Raw genomic sequence first — 17,449 nt, 5'->3', positions numbered from 1 at the left:
ACATCTTTTATTTCATGTTCTTTCCTGCAACTATAATCACGATTGTGTCTTTAGTGATTCTTGTTGCCTAAAATTGTTTTTATCTCATTGCTTAATGAAGTATTAAGGATATTTTGTACGTTTTTCCTATTTTTCTTATTGCTGAAGTCATTTAAGGCTATAAATTGCCCTCTGAATACAGCTTTCGTTGCGTCTCACCATGTTAGGTAGGAGCTTTGTTTTTCTTTTTATTGTATTCAAAAGTTTCTGTTCTGGTTGGAGTATTGGTTATTAAGTATTTTTATTGGGGTAAAATCCAGACACCATACAATTAAACATTTGCAAGTGTGAAGTTTAATGACGTGTCATACATTCCAATGTACATATGCCCCAATTTGTCCATTCATCAACTGAGAAACATTTGGGTTATTTTTACCTTTTGGCTTATTGTGAAGGATGCTGCCAAGAATGTTCATGGACAAGTTCCTGCATGGACAAAAGCTAAGTGTCTTATTTTCACTTAGCTTTTTACCTAGGGGTGGAATTTCTAGGCCATACAGTAGTTCTATGTTGAGAATTTGGGAACTACTGAAGAACAAATTGCATGAGAATGTATTACCTGATTAATACTATTAAATATTCCAATCCATAAATATTGGATACCTATTTAGCTAAGTCTTATTTTTTTTCCAGCAATGTTTCCTTGTTTTCAGTGTCCAAGGCATCTCTTTGGTTAAATATATGTGTAGATATGTATTCTTTTGGATGCTAATGTAAATGTAATTGCTCATTGCTGACATATGGAAACCCAGAGGATTTTGATCCTGTGTACTCATCACTGAAGTCACGTGTTAGATCTAGCAGATATGTGTGCGTGTGGATGTGTGTGCGTCCATTCTTTGGGACTTTAAGTAGAATCATCTGAAAATAGTTTCCTTTTTCTTTTTTTTTAAATTTTTTTTAATGTTTATTTTTGAGACAGAGAGAGACAGAGCATGAACGGGGGAGGGTCAGAGAGAGGGAGACACAGAATCTGAAACAGGCTGCAGGCTCTGAGCGGTCAGCACAGAGCCTGACACGGGGCTTGAACTCACGAACCGCGAGATCATGACCTGAGCCAAAGTCAGACGCTTAACTGACTGAGCCACCCAGGCGCCCCTCTTTTTTTTAACTTAGTTGTCTTTTTCTTTTTCCTGCTTAATTACTCTGGCTTGGACTTCCAGTAAAAGTTAAATAGCAGGGGTGAAAGTAAGCAGCTTTATCTTGTTTCTGATTTTAGAGGAAAAGTTTTCAATTTTTCACCATTGTCATATTAGCTGTGGGATTTTACATAAAAGCTTTGTATCGGGTGGAGTATATTCCCCTTTCATCCTAGTTTTCTGAGTCTTTTTATAATGAGGGAGATCTTGGTGCAGATCTCTTTAAATTTACCTTCCTTGGAGTTCATTAAAAGTTTCTCGGATGTAAAGGTTCATGTTTTTCATCACACGTGGGGAGTTTTTCTGCTCCTTGTCTCTGCTCATTCTCTCTGCTCATTCTGTGACTTCCGAAATAGGAATGCTGGATGGTGACCCATACACCCCTTTGGCTGTTTTCCTTTGTGCCTTACTTCTTCCTGCAGCTGAGACTTCATAGTTTCAATTGCCCTGTAGTCACATTTGCTATTTTTTTCTGCTGCCTGCTCAAATCTGTTAATTCTTATAGTGTGTTTGTCCTATCAGCTATCGAATTTTTCAGATCCAGAATTTCTATTTGATTCTTTTAGGTTTCTCTAGCTCTTTATTAATAATTTCCTATTTGTGTAGACATCATTCTTTGAATTGCCTTTCTTTTTACATTTTCTTTATTGACCTTGACCTATAACGTTGAGTAAATTTAATGTGTAGGTATTACTTTGATATATGTATATATTGTGATGTTGCCATTGTAGTAATATTTATCACATTGCAGAATGTAGTACAATATTGTTGTCTATACTCATTATACTCTACATTAGATCTTTATGGCTTATTTTCTGCCTAAGTTTGTACCTTTAAACAACATCAGTCTTGCTCTCCTCCCCACCCCCAATCTCCTGGTGACCACCATTTTACTGTTTCGTTTTTTTAACAAGATTGAATTGTGAATGATTTTTAAGGTGTATACATACAAAATCATTTTTACCCATTTATCTGTTGATAGGCATTTAGCTTGCTTCCATATCATGGCTATTATGAACAATACTGCAATAAACATAGGAGTGCATACATTTTTTCACAATCCTGTTTTTCTTTCCTTTAGGTATATAGTCAGAAGTAGATTTTCTGGATCATATGGTAGACCTATATGTAATTTCTTGAGGAACTTCCATTTGTTTTTTCAAAGTGGTTGGACCAATTTACATTCTCACCAACAGTGTATAAGAGTTCCCACATTCTCACCAGCACCTGTTATCTCTTGTCTGCTTGATAACAGCCTCTGTAACATGTGTGAGGCCATATCTGATTGTGGTTTTGATTTGAATTTCCTAATGATTAATGATGCCAAGCATATTTTCATGTGCTCAATGGAAAAAAAAACAGTGTATTTAGTGTTTCTAATTTTTTTTAATCAGGTTGTATTATTTGATATTAGATTGTATATTTTGGATATTAACCACATATATAGAGGGGTTAACAATTTAGGGTTTGTAAAATTTTTTTTTCCTTCTGTAGGTTGCCTTTTCATTTTGTTAGTCGTTTCTTTGGCTGCCCAAAATCTTGAGTTTTATTTAGTCTCGTTTTTGTGTTAGTGATTTTTGTATCCTGTCCAAAATTTCCTGCTAAGACCAGTATCAAGGAGCTTCTTCCTTGCATTTGCTTTTAGGAGTTATATGGAATCAGCTCCTTATGTTTAAATCTTTAGTCTGTTTCAATTTAATTTTTGTGAGTGGTATGAGATAGGGGTACAATTTCTTGTGTGTTTCCAGTTTTCCCAGAACCGTTTGTTGAAGTGACTGCTTTCCCCAGAGGATAATCTTGACTTCTTGTTGAATATTAGTTGACTGGATATGCTGCCATTTTATTCTGACCTCTCTGTTCTGTTCTATTGATTTATCTCTTTTGTTGTTATTTGTTTTTTGTGCCAGTACCTCACTCTATTTATAACTATAGCTTTTTACTATAGTTTGAATCAAGCAGCATGATCCCTCCATCTTTGGTTCACCCCCACCCCCCTCAGGATTTCTTTGTCTATTTGGAGTCTTTCGTGGTTCCACACAAATTTTGGGAGTGTTCTATATCTTTGGTATTTTTACAGGGATTGACTTGTAGATGGCTTTAGGAAGTATGGATTTTAACAATATCGGGGCGTCTGGGTGGCGCAGTCGGTTGAGCATCCGACTTCAGCCAGGTCACGATCTCGGGGTCCGTGAGTTGGAGCCCCGCGTCAGGCTCTGGGCTGATGGCTCGGAGCCTGTTTCCGATTCTGTGTCTCCCTCTCTCTCTGCCCCTCCCCCGTTCATGCTCTGTCTCTCTCTGTCCCAAAAATAAATAAACGTTGAAAAAAAAATTAAAAAAAAATAGTTGATAGTTCTAGTCTTAAATTTGCTAAGATTTGTGTTTTATGTCCTATCATATGATCCACCTATCCAAGAGAAAATTGCATGTTCACTTGAGAAGAATGGGTATTCTGCCCCTCTTGGATGGAACGTTCTGTATCTATCAAACTATAGTTTATAACAAATAGACTTAAGCTCAGTATTTCCTTTTGATTGTCTATCTGTATGATCTATCCTTTGCTGATAGTGGGATATTTACTTCCTCTGCAATTATTGTATTGTCGTCTTCCCTTAAAAATCTGTTAGTGTTTGTTTAATATATTTTGGTGCTGGCTGTTAGGAGCATATATATTCACAATTATTGTTGTCTTCTTGATGTATTGCTATTATCTTTTACCCCTTTGTGTGTCTGTACACATAGACACACAGCCTATATGCGTCTGTACAATGGAAATTAGTCACCTGTTGGCAGTATATTAAACTTGTTTTTTAAATCATCTAGTCACTCTGTGCCCTTTGATTGCTGACTTCAATTTCTATTTAAGGTGATGACCTTTTGCCTTTTGGTTGTTTTGTATATCTTTGTAAACCGATGGTTTTCTATAGTGATATACTTAATCTCCTCTATGTTTTAGGTATCTGCTGTAGATTCTCCCTTTGTGTTAGCATGAGGTTTACATAAAATACCTCATGGATAAAACGATCCTGTTTCTGCTGATGGCAACTTCTCTTCATTTTCTTATAACGATTCCATCTGTTTACTCCTCCCTCTTTATGTTTTTGACATCACATATTATCTCTTTATGCTGCGAACTTATTACCAAACTTTAGTTTTTAATGCTCTTTTTAACCTCCATAGTATGATTAACACACTAAAGTAGAGTTATAGTTTTCTAATTCTAGCTATTTGTGACCTTGGGCAGAATTTTGTGTAACATGGACTTATTTCAGCTTGAAGAGCTCCTTTCAACATTTCTTGTAAGGCAAGTCTAGTGGTACTGAACTCCCTCAGATTTTTCTTTCTTTTCTTTTTTTCATTTGGGAAAGCCTTTATGTATCTGAAATATAACTTTGCTGGCTAGAATATTCTTGGCTGGCAAATTTTCTCTTATAGTGAGTGCATTGAATACGTCATTCCACTTTCTCCTGACCTTTAGATATTTCTGCTCAGAACCTGGTAGGGGTTCCTTCATGGCTTAATCTTTTTCTGTATGCATTATTTGAAGTATAGGTGAAATACTACAATAGTTTCAGGCATATAACCATGATTTCACAATTACGTATGTTATAAAATGTTTACCATAGCAGGTGTAAGATAAAAAGTTATTACTGTATTTTCTATGTTTTACTTTTTTAAATCCCTGACTTGTAAGTGAATGTTTGTACATCTTAAATCCCATCAGCTATTTTGTACCCCTCTCCCCATCAGCTTCTGCTCTGGTAACCACCAATTTGTTCTCTGTATCTAGGAGTCTGTTTCTGTTTGGTTTGTTCCTTTTTTGTTGGTGTTTAGGTTCTACATATAACTAAGTCCATATGTTATTGATCTTTCTCTTTCTGACTCATTTCACTTAGCATTATACCCTCTAGATCATCCATGCTGTAACAAATGGCAAAAGTTCCTTCTTTTTTGTGTCTACCAAATACCACATTTTCTTCATCTGTCAACGTATACTCAGTTGATTCCAGTTCTTGGCTATTGTGAATGGTGCTGCAACAAACATAGGGGTGCACAATCTGTTCATTTGTTTTCTCCTTCTTAGACACCCAGTGGCTTACCGATTCACATCCCCACCAACAGTGCATGGGAGTTCTCTTTCCTCTGCATCCTTGCCAATACTTGTTTTTTGATGTGCGCGAGGTGGTATCTCACTGTGGTTTTGATTTCATTCCCGTGATGTTGCACATCTTTTTATGTGTTGGCCATCTGTATATCGTCTTAGAAAAAGTATTAAGGTCCACTGCTGCTATTTTAATTGATTTGTGTGTGTGTGTACACATGCTGAGTTTTTGGAGCAATTTTTCAATATTGGACATTAATCCCTTATTAGGTCTATCATTTGCAAATAGCTTCTTCCATTTAATATGTTGCTTTTTCATTTTGTTGGTTTGCCTGTTTAAGAACTTTTTTAGTTTGATATAGTCCAAATAGTTTATTTTTGCTTGCTGCCCTTTCCCGAAGATGACAAATCTGGAAAAATATTGCTAAAGGTTGAAGTCCAAAGGTTTACTGCCTATGTTTTTGTTTTGAGGCTTTTATGGTTCCAGGTCATACATTTATGTGTGGTCTAAGAAAGTGATCTGGTTTTCCCAGCACCATTTACTGAAGAAACTGCATTTCCCCCAATGTATATTCTTGCCTCCTTCGTCTTATAAGCATGTAAGCTTGACCATATAAGCATGGGTTCATTTCGGGGCTATTTTGTTCTACTGATCTACGTGTATTTTTGTGCCAGTACACTGTTTTGATTACTACAGCTTTGTAGTATAGTTTGAAACCTGGGATCATGAGATGGTCAGTTTGGTCCTTTTCTGAGGCTTTAATAGTTCCATACAGATGTTACAATTATTTGTTCTACTTCTATAAGAAATGCTATTGGTATTTTGATAGGGATTTCAAGAATCTGTAGATTATTCTGCGTAGTATGGACATTTTAACAATATTCTCCCAAATCATGAGCATGGAATATTTTCCACTTATTTGTGCCATCTTCAGTTTATCATCAATATATTACAGTTCAGGGTATAGGTTTTTAATTCCTTGGTTATATTTATTCCTTGGGTATTTTATTCTTTTTGGTGCAATTTTAAATCAGATTTTCTTAGTTTGTTATTCCTGTATCAAAACACAACACGATAGTCTCTAGCCCCATCCACGTTGTTGCAAATGGCAAGCTTTCAGTCTTTTTTCTGGCTGAATAACGTTCTGTTGCAGAAATAGATCACATCTTCTTTATACATTTATCAGCCAATGGAAATTGGCTGTTCCATACTTTGGTTATTGTAAGTATTGCTGCTATTAATATAGGGGTGCATGTATCCTTTCAGAATAATGTTCTTGTATTCTTTGGGTAAATACCCAGTCGTGCAATTGCTGGATCACAGAGTAGTTCTGTTTTTAAGCTTTTGAGGAGTTCTCCATACTGTTTTCCACAGTGACTGCACTATTCTGCATTTCTAGCAACAGTGCATGAGTGTTCCTATTTCTCCACAACCTTGCAAAAACATGAGTGGAGCTAGAGAGTATAATGCTAAGGGAAATAATTCAGGCTGAGAAAAACGAAGACCATATGAGTGAAATAACATGTGGAATTTAAGAAACAAAATGAACAAGCAAAGGGAGAAAACAAGACAAAGATAGATTCTTCATTGTAGAGAACACACGGTTGGTTCCCAAAGGGAAGTGAGGGTGGAGGTGGGTTATTGATAATGAGGATTTAGGAATACACTGGTGGTGCTGAGCACAGGGTGTTGTATAGAAGTGCTGAATCATTATTTGGTACGGTTGAAACTAATATTACACTGTTAACTATACTGGAATTAAAGACGTATAACAAAGCAACAGATTTCTGAGTTCTGAAGAACTCATTAATTTTATTAGCTTTGTGTGTGTGGAGTCTTTAGGGTTTTCTTTCAGTTGTGAAAATTTTACTTCTTCCTTACCAATTTCAATAGTTTTATTTATTTTTATTGTCTCTGCTCTGGGGAGGGCTCCTGCTACCATGTTGAATACAAATGGTGAGAATGGACATCCTTGCATTGTTCCTGGTATGCCTGGAGCATGTTTTTAGCCTGAGACTGTCATATGTGGTGTTGATTCTATATTTCCTCTATCTTCAGAGAATTTTAAACAGATGTTGGGCTTTGGGAAATGCTTTTTCTGCATTAAGATAATCATGTGATTTTTCCCATTTTTAATTTGGTACATCAATTTGATTTGTAAATACTCAATCACCCTCGTATCCCTGGATTAAATCCCTCATTAATCATTGTGGAATGATCCTTTTAATGTATTTTTGTTGAGGATGTTTAAATCTATGTTTATCAGGAATATTGACCTGTAAATCTTTGTGTGTGTGTTGCACAGTTTGAGGCTAGGCTTTAACTCTTCTTTAAGAGTTTAATGAAATTCGCCAGTGAGGCCGTCTGTTGTGAACATTGTTGGAATTTGTACAAATTTTCTATTTCTCTGGGATCCATTATTGGAAGATTGTATGTTTCCGAGAATGGTTGTTCAGTTTGTTGGCACATTTTACATAATTTCTTATGATGCTCTGTATTTCTGAGGTGTCAACTGTCATGTATCCCCTTTCATTTATGATTTTGAGTCCTACCCTCTCTTCCTTGCGAATCTGGCTAAAGGCTTGCTTACCTTTTCCAAAGCCAGTTCTTAGTTCCACTGATCTTTTGTTTTTTTTTTTTTTTTTTGAGCTCCTTCATTTTTCCCCACTGTGATCTTCATTATCGTATTTCTTCTAACATTGGACTTTTTTCCTCCCTTAGGTGTAAAGATTGCAATTTTTCTTGTTTATTGAGGTAGGCTTATAGCACTATAAACTTTTCTCTGAGAACCGCTCCTGGTATATCCTGAAGATTTGAACCATAATGTTTGTTTTCATTTGGTCCATGTATTTGTTTTATTTCCTCTTTGGTTGTTTAGCCTCCATATTTTTTTTTTTTTCCAATTCTGTACATTCTTGTTCTACCACTATGTTGAATAAGATGCTTGTTGTTATTCCAATCTTCTTAAACTTATTGAGACTTATTTTAGGTATAACATGTTTTCTGTTCTGGAAAATGTTCCATGCATACTTGAAAAGAATGTTCTGTATATATTTGGTCTAATGTGTCATTCAAAGCCATGGATTCTTTATTGATTCTTGGTCTGGATGATCCATTTTATTAATGTAAGTGGGGTGGTAAAGTTCCATACTATCATTGTACTGCCTTCAATTTCTCTTTTTTAATATTGGCTTTATAAATCTAGGTAACCCTATGCTGGGTGCATAAATATTTGCAATCAGTACATCCTCTTGTTGGATTGATCCCTTTATCATTATGTAGTGGTTTTTTTTTTGTCTCTTGTGACAGTCCGTTTTAATGTCTATTTTGTCTGAAATAAGGATTGCTACCCCAGTTTTTCCTCTTTCGTTTACATGAAACTTCTCTTTTCCTCCCTTCAGTCTGTGTCTTGATGTCGGAAGTAGTCTCCTACAGGCACTCTATAGATGAGGCTTGCTATTTTATTCATCCAGTCACCTATCTTTTGATTAGAACCTCATACCGTTTGCATTTTAGGTAATTGGTATGTGCTTCACTGTTTTCTGGTTCTTTATGCATTACAAGTTTTTTGATTTGTGGTTACTGTGAGTTTCATCTAGAACGTGCTATACCTATAGCAGTCAATAGTAAGTTCATGGTTGCCTAATTTCAGACACAAAGCACTGGATTTTTACCCCTCATTTGCATATGTCATATTTTACATTTTTAGTTTTGTGTATCTTTTGTAGATGAACTGTACTTTTCATTGGTCTTTTAACCTTCATACTTGTTTTACTCTGTTTGCTCTTACCGTGTACTTTTTTTCCTTTAATAATTCTTTAAATAGAAAAGGTTATGACTACAAGAGAAGTCTTTTTAACATTTCTTACAAGGCCAGCTTAGTGCTGATGAGATTCTTTAACTTTTGTCTTGGAAACTCTCCTTCAATTCTGAATAATATCCTTGATGGGGTCAGTATTTTTGGGTATAGGATGGTGTCTTTTTGTTTCAGCAAATACTATGCCACTACTTGGCTGTCAAGTTTGTTTGTTTTTTTATATAACTAATTGCTTTTTCCTGGCTTTTAAGATTCTTTTTAATTTTTGACATTGTATTTACTCTGTCTTGGTGTGAATTCCCTTGGGTTTATCCTTTTTGGGACTCTGTGTGCTTCTCAGAACCTCTTTTTTCCCACTAGGTTAGGGAAGTTGTCCCTTTCTGTCTGCTCTCTCAGGGGAGAATACTCTCCTCTAATGAGAGTGTTAATATGCTTGATGTTGGTCTCAGAGGTCCATTAATCTAGCTTCATTTTTTAAAATTCTGTGTTTTTGCAGTTCAGCTTGGATGAGTTTCTACTACCCTTGCCTTCCGGATTTTGATCCGTTCCTCTGCATCCACCAATCTACTCTTAAATCCCTCTAGTGGATTTTTAATTTTAGTTACTGTATTCTTAAGTATTTCCTGTCTGCTTATTGAAGTTCTCTCATGAATGAGCATTATATTGAAGTCTTAGGTAGATCGCTTTTCATTTAGCTCTAATTTTGTCCTGTTCTTTCGGTTGGAGCATATTCCTCTGATTCTTCATTTTGTCTTTCTGTATTTGTTTCTATGTATTAGGCAGGTCAGCTAGGTCTCTCGGTCTTGAAAGTAGTGTCCTTATGTACAAGGTGTCCTGTGGGGCCCAGTAGTGCAATCCCTGCTGCTCCTCAGAACCATATGCTCCAGAGTAGCCCCTGTGTGAGCTGTTGTCCCTGGACTGCTGCAGGCATGCTGATGGGCTGGGCTGGCCCTGTGTCCTGGTTCAAGGCTTCCTTTGGTGTGGTGACAGTGCTGAGCATGGCAGCCACCTTCTAGGGACATTTGTCCCAACGGACGCTGCCCACTGTGTGTGGTGGGGCTAGAGCCACTTCAGAGAGGCACTAGCTGGGGCAGGTGAAGTAGGTAGATAGTGTTAGAACTGCTTCCCTTCAACATCAGACAGGCTGAAGGAGGTGAAGGCAAATGGTGTTTTCCATCAGTTCCATTCCCTGAGAAATCACTGTAGGTTACTTCCCCCCACCTGCCCACCTGGTTGCCTTTAAAATTCTTTCTTCACCATTGACCTTTGTCAGTTTCATTATACTTTTTTTTTGGCACCAAAATAATGCAATATATCTTTAAATACAGTCTGCTCCTTTCTCTCTTTCTCCTCCTTCTGGTTTACCTGTTAAGTCAGTTTGATAAATGTTATAGGGTTTCTTCAATTAAAAAAAATTCTTTGTCTTTTTTCTCCTCTATCACCTGGACCATTTCCATATTCCTGTCTTCCAGATTGTGTATTCTCTCTTCCATTTGATCCACCTTGTTTTCAGTGCTTTCTAATTCATTGTTCATATTATTTTTGAGTTCTTCAGCTCCAGAATTTAATTTTATTCATGAATTCATTGAATTGACTTTCTGAAATTTCTTCATAAAGAGCTATTTTGAATTCTTTACAAGTTGTATCACAATATTCCATTTTTATGAGTTTGGTTGCTGGAGAAATCATTTTCTCTTTGTGATACCATACTGACATGTGTTGTCATAGCATTTGAGGAGATAGACCACTGTTGCTACCTTTGAAGTAGCAAATTTTTTCCCCTGAGACAAGGTTTCATTTACTTAGAATTCTACAGCTGACTCTTGACTAAAGCAGGGGGTTGAGATGCTGACCTGTACAATCAAAATTTATGTATAACATTAAAGTCTGCTTCAAAACTTAATAGCCTACTATTGACAGGGGAAATCTTACCAACTACTTAAACAATGAATTCATTTTATATGTTATGTCATTATATGTCTTAAAGTAAGCTAGAGAAAAGAAAATGTTGAGAAAATACACTTACTGTACTGCATCCATAAAAAAAAAAAAACCTACATTTAGTTCATGCACACAGTTCAAGAGTCAACTGTGCATACCAGTCTATTGAACTATTAGAATCATTCTTTTGTTCTCCATAAGGTGGCGCTATTGCACAAGTGTTTGGTTTCTCTTCCCAAAGCCGACTCCCCCTAGTGAGCCTCCCCAGAAAGCTGGCATAAAGATCTTTCAGCACAGAGAGTTGGGTGCTTAGCACTTGGGGCTCTGTATGATTATTCATGTGTTTGATCATACATTTCAAGTCCAGCCATTTGTGTACAAGTGATTGAAATCCTGTAAGTGGAGAAAAGTGCGGCTTTCTGTGCCTCTGTAAAGAACAGAATTTAAGTTGCCATCAGCAAATCCGTATTACATCCTTGCTCTGGCATGACTCTTGGCTGCAGTACTTTGGAAGGAAACAGGCCAGTCTCAAAGACCAAGCAAGGACAGAGAGAAAAGTCAGTGCAGTCTTAGTGCACTTTAGAACTGTGTCAATTCCCCACCAATTACATACCAAGTTCTTCTTTCAGGGTTTCAGCGTCAAACACTTCTGTCTTCTTAAGACAACCAACTTCCAGACATCCCCTTTTTCCTAGAGAGATGCTTTTAAACAATATCCTCACTTACTCTAGGTCAAAACTGTGGCCAAATGAATTATGCTCCTGCCATGATTGTGTTCCAAAGTATTTTAAGAAAAAAAATGTTAATACACTCAATAGAATAGTCCTTTACAAAGATTAATTTTCATTTAAAGTCTATTATCCCTTAAGAATTTATTCATACTCTGTACTGTTTGTTAAAAAAAATTAAAATATTGAAAATGTTAATTACATATTTTATGGACCGCTCAATAATGCATTATTAAAGTAGTTGTGACACATTAACTCTTTAACCATGACAAAAAAAAAGATCAAACGTTTCCCTGCAGAGTCACAACCTAATGGCGGTTCAATATTTCATGCAGTGTTGCTACAGGCAAGTGGAATGCTTGTACTGAAACTCTGTCCTGCTGAGAAAACTGACGGTGGTGGACGGAGAGACAACTAAAGGCACATGCCACGTTTGTACATTAGCGGCCAACTCACTAACGCCTTCACCATAGAGAGCTGCACACTCTGCCTCTTAAGCTGACCCTCGGGCAGCTGGGAACTCCATTGGAGAGTTCTCTGCTCTTTGCCGGAGTTATTAGCCGTTATGCCAACTAGCTAAAGCCAGATGGCTTTTCTAAATGGAAACCATAATATTGGGAATTCTTTTTTATAAATGTTGTTTAAATATCAAGCTATAAATACATTTGTCAACTTAATTCTTCCATTGTGTGATGAGTAACATTATAGTTAGTGTTTTTGGTGCCCTCAAGGCACCTTTTAGAGTTTATCCCTTTTCCTTAAGTCTATGTATAAGTCAATATAAGGTGTCTCATGACCATTACAATGATGATTAGCATTGAAATAGCTTCCTTTTCAGCAACTCAGTTCTATCTTTAGTATGACAGATGTCTCTAATGCCCACCGGAATCCGCCAGGACCCTGGCAACTGTGGTGGGCAGTTCCATGTGAGCTCAAAGCCACCAACATTCACCTGCAGCTGCTCCAAATGATTCTTTGTACATCCTAACATAGTCCTTGGGGCTCACCAGCCTTTTGCAGAGGTATAGCCTGGAAGCGGGGTGAGTGAGGGAGGTTTTCCTCCCAGGGAATCCTCAACCAATGGAGGATGGAAGCCAGTGGAGAAATAAGTTCGTCAGGGTCCATCTGTTGAGAGCCCAATTCTGGTGGTCGCTTTGTACACTTCTCAGAAATTCTAATGTGATGTGGCCATATACTGTGAACTATGAAACATTCTTAAACCATATTTTATTCCTCTGTCTCAACCCCCTTGTTCACTCAAATCTGCCTGAAATTACTTAACAAACCACCTATATTCAAATTCTTGCATCAAGTTCTCAGTACCTGAGAACACCCAAAGTAGCAGACCCCCCTCACTATTGGCAGCTTCTCTTTGTCATAGCACTGACAGTAATATTTTAACTTGTATAACATAGCTGCTTAATAGTTATCCTCGTGTCTAAATTTTAAGAGCATCTATATACATCATTCATGTAATATTTAAGAATCAGTGTTGCTAAGTTCATGTTACAAGTGAGGAAATTCTAGTTCAGGTTTGACTAATTTGGATTATTATACAGACAAAAATTCTCACCTTTGTGATAAATGTTTTCCAATAGCTCATCAATTATTTCCCTTCTACTTTTCGTACCAGTCAGTCCTCTGGGGAGGTAGACAATGTAAACACTGAAAGTGAAGCACCCATGTGAAGAGAAATGTCTCATAAAAATGACAACTAGTTACTAAAACTGGGCTTTTGATTGTACAAACCATACCGAAGAAATACCACATGTTCCACCTAAGTATTAAGTTGACAGGATAGAACGGATTCTTTTTTTACTTTTATAGCAATGCTATGCTTTTAAAAAGCATTTAGAAATAGGTATGTGAAACCTGTAAGGCAAGGATGCTTCGCATTCATCCTGAAGCAGGAGGACATCCAATAAAAAAAATCTCCGCTCAGCATCCAAATATAATTAAAAAGCACTTAAAATGTTTAAAATAAATTGATCCTCCAATAAAAAGGATCACTTCAAAACACGGCAAAACCTAACATCTCACTCTCATTTTCACGTCTCCTCCCTCATTTCCACAGGGAAATGCTCCCTAAATTTTCTATCCATGCATTTATTAAGCCGCCCAAGATCTAAACCCAACAAAAACTGTTAAAATGAAGACTGCAGAATATATTTTGAAGCTTTCCTTGCTCTTGTACATTTTGTGATAGTTTGACTAGTATAGATATGAACTCTTCTTTAAATGTTTCATAGAATTTTCCTGTGAATTCATATAGTTCTGGACTGGTGTTGGGAGTTTAGATTATCAATTCCATTTTTTTGCTAGTAATTGGTCTCTACAGATTTTCTATAAAATCAATTTTTCTAAAAAATAGAACAGGAAAAAAAAGACTTCCAAATTCATTTCAAAAGCCAGCATTACACTGATAACAAAAACAAAAAAAGAAAACCACAGGCCAGTATCTCATTAGCAAACCAAATTTAACGATTCATTAAAGGAATCATTAACCATGATCAAATGGGACTTACTCCCTGGATGCAAGGATGGTTCAATATCAGCAAATCAATCAACATGATACACCACACCAACAAAATGAAAGATGAAAATCATATGGTCATTTCAATAGATGGAGAAAGCATTTCACAAAATCCAACATCCGTTCATAATACAAACTTTCAACAACATAGGTGTTTATAGCAACCATACCTCAATACATTATGAGCATATGAAAAACCCAAAGCTAACATCCTACTCAATAGTGAAAAACTGAGAGCTTTTCTCTGAGATCATAAATGAATGGCCGCTGTTGCCACTTTTATTCAGCATAGTACTAAATGTCCCAGCTGCAGGAACCAACACAAAAAAGAAAGAAAAGTCACCCAAATTGGTAAGAAAGAAGTAAAACTCACTATTTGCATATGACATGATACAATATACAGAAAATCTCAAGGAGTCCAAAAACTATTGGAATAAATTTAGTAAATTGCAGGATACAGAATTAACATACAGAAATCTATTGCACTTTTAATCACTAATAACAAAGCAGAGGAAAGAGAAATTAAGGAAACAATTCTATTTACAATTGCAGGAAAAAGAAAAAAAAATGCCTAGGAATAAACTCAGCCAAGAAGGTCAAAGACATGTACTGTAAAAACTGTAAGACGCTGATGAAAGCACTTGGAAACAACCAAACAAGTGTAAAAATAATCCGTGTTCATGGGTTAGAAGAATATTGTTGAAATGTCTCTACTACCCAAAGAAATGGGTTCAGTGCAATCCTTATCATAATACCAACACCATTTTTCAGAGAACTGGAACAAATAATATTAAAATATGTATGGAACCACAAAGACCCCAAATAGCCAAAGCAATCTTGAGAAAGAAAAGCAAACTTGGAGGTCCTACAATTCCAGATTTCAAGTTATACTACAAAGCTATAGTAATCAACACAATATGGTACCAGAATAAAAATGAACACATAGATCAACTGACCAGAATGGAGAACCCAGAAAGAAACTCACACTCATATGATCAAGTAATCTATGACAAAAGAGGCAGGCCTATGCAATGGGGAAGATAGTCTGTATAATAAATGGTGTTGTGAAAACTGGACAGATACACACAAAATAAACCTGGATCAGTTTCTTACACCGTACAAAAACAAAAACACAAAATGAATGAAACATTTAAATATAACACTGGAAACCATAAAACTACTAAAACAAAACCTAGGCACAAATCTCTCGGACACTGGCATTAGCAACATTTTCCCAGATAGGTCTCCTAAGACAAGGGAAACAAAAGTGAAAATGAATTTAGGGGATTACACCCAAATAAAAGGCTTCCGAATAGCAAAGGTAATCGTCAACAAGAAAGGCAACCTACTGCATGGGAGAAGATATTTGCAAATGATGTAACCGGTAAGGGGTTAATATCCAGAATACACCAAAAATTTATATAGGCCAACACTAAAAAAGCAAATATTTGGAATAAAAAATGGGTAGAAAACATGAACACACATTTCTTTCCAAAGAAGATACGCAGATGACTAACATACACATGAAAAACTACTCAACATTACTTATCAGGGAAATTCAAATCAAAACAATGAGGAGGTTCCAGTTCAAGATGGTGATGTGAGAAGACTCTGAACTCACCTGCTCCATGGAACACACCAAATTATACCTGTTAATAGAACTAATCCTGAGGAAGAATTGAGGCAGCTGCTGCACATCCAAACACAGAATGGCAAGAGAAAAGCAAAAGAGACAGAGACACCGTTATGAAGGTAACCTTCACCCCCAACAATATGAATGACAGTGGGGAAGGATAATACTGAGGGACTAGAAACAGATCTCTCTGTCCTTGGGCACAGAAAAAAAAAGCTACAGATTAAACAGCAACTAGCATATGAAAAAGACAACCCAAGAAATCTGCTAAGTGGCAGAGGAGCTACAGGAAAGCTCTCCAGGTCAGAGGGCATTGGAGAATGACACAGTTAATGCTCCCACCCACCTTAAAATCCTAGACAGGAGCAGGATCTGGACACCATAATGGGTGGGTCCAGTGTCTTCGTGAACTTGCAATCTTGGTGAGCTCAGGGGCCACAAGCCCACACCAGCCCTAGTCATGCTGGTGCACAGAAGAAGCAGCTGAGGTTTAAAAGGGTCAAGGAGCTATGGGATTCTGTCTCCCTTTCCACCTTGAAAGCCCAGAACAGAGTCTGGACATCCTAAAGGGTGGGCTCAGATGCCATACTTATTGGATCCCCAGTCCATAACTGGAAGGTTCTATCGTCAAGAAAATGAGTGACTTTAGCAAGCCCGGGATCCACAAGCCCCCATCTGCCCTGCTGGGACACACACATAAAAAAAATGATTTTAAAGGGCTGAGAGACTACTGGAATGTTCTCTCTCCTCTCCCTTAAAAGTCTCAGACTAGGGAGGGATCCGGATACCATAAAGGGCTGGCCCAGACATCATAACGGGTGAGTGCATCTTCACTGGAAGATTGCAAAGTCAGCAAGTCCAAGGTCCTTAAGCCCACACCAGCTGCCCTGTGATGCCGGGGCAGAGAAAACAAGCCATGGTTTTGCAGGGTTTTGCTGTCATTTTTCTTAATTTTTACATATTTTTTTCCTTTTTTTTTTCTTATTTCTATAAAAATCCATGGTTGAAAAGGGAAACTACCACATACAGCTGCAGCTCTAGCCAGACAGCAAAATTCACCAAATACACATTGTCTGCACAGGGGACACCAGACACAAGAAAACTACTTCAAGTTTAGAAGTAGTTATTTTGCCTCATCCATAAAAATAAAGTCAAGCAAAATTGGGGAACAGAGGAATATGTTCCAAGAGAAGAAAGAAAAAACTCAGAAAAAGAACTAAATGAAACAGAGATAAGCAATGTGCTTAATAATGATTATAAAGACACTCAATAAAATGGAGAAAAGGGTTGAAATATTCAGTGAGACCTTCAATAAAGAAGTAGAAAATATTAAAAGAACCTATCAGGTTTGGATAATACAGTAGCTGGAAAGTCATACTAGAGGGAATCAATAGTACATGAGATGACTCAGAAGAACGTATCTGCAATCAGGAAGACAGGCTAATGCAAGTCATACAAGCTGAACAGCAAAAAATAAAAGAATTTTAAAAATGATGATAGATTACGAGATATTTTGAAT

The 17,449-nt window shown here is 36.9% G+C and overlaps 1 protein-coding gene and 1 long non-coding RNA gene across 5 annotated transcripts in view; one reads left to right on the top strand and one right to left on the bottom strand.

Annotated features, from left to right (window-relative positions):
* The window catches only part of CSMD1 (CUB and Sushi multiple domains 1), a 2,016,427-nt gene that overhangs the window by 1,065,855 nt on the left and 933,123 nt on the right, over positions 1 to 17,449 (top strand). The window lies entirely within an intron of this gene.
* Positions 6,856 to 17,449, bottom strand: part of LOC123385163 — a 157,132-nt gene continuing 146,538 nt past the window's right edge. For 2 of the 3 annotated variants that reach the window (XR_006597309.1, XR_006597308.1), the window contains exon 4: positions 6,856 to 13,429. This is a non-coding gene — a long non-coding RNA (uncharacterized LOC123385163). The remainder of the gene's footprint in view (positions 13,430 to 17,449) is intronic. The other variant, XR_006597307.1, reaches the window with a different exon arrangement.

This window comes from Felis catus, chromosome B1 (genome assembly GCF_018350175.1).
Source record: "Felis catus isolate Fca126 chromosome B1, F.catus_Fca126_mat1.0, whole genome shotgun sequence".
In the NCBI taxonomy this organism is placed as follows: Eukaryota; Metazoa; Chordata; class Mammalia; order Carnivora; family Felidae; genus Felis; species Felis catus.
This window is presented reverse-complemented; position numbering and strand designations above follow the sequence as displayed.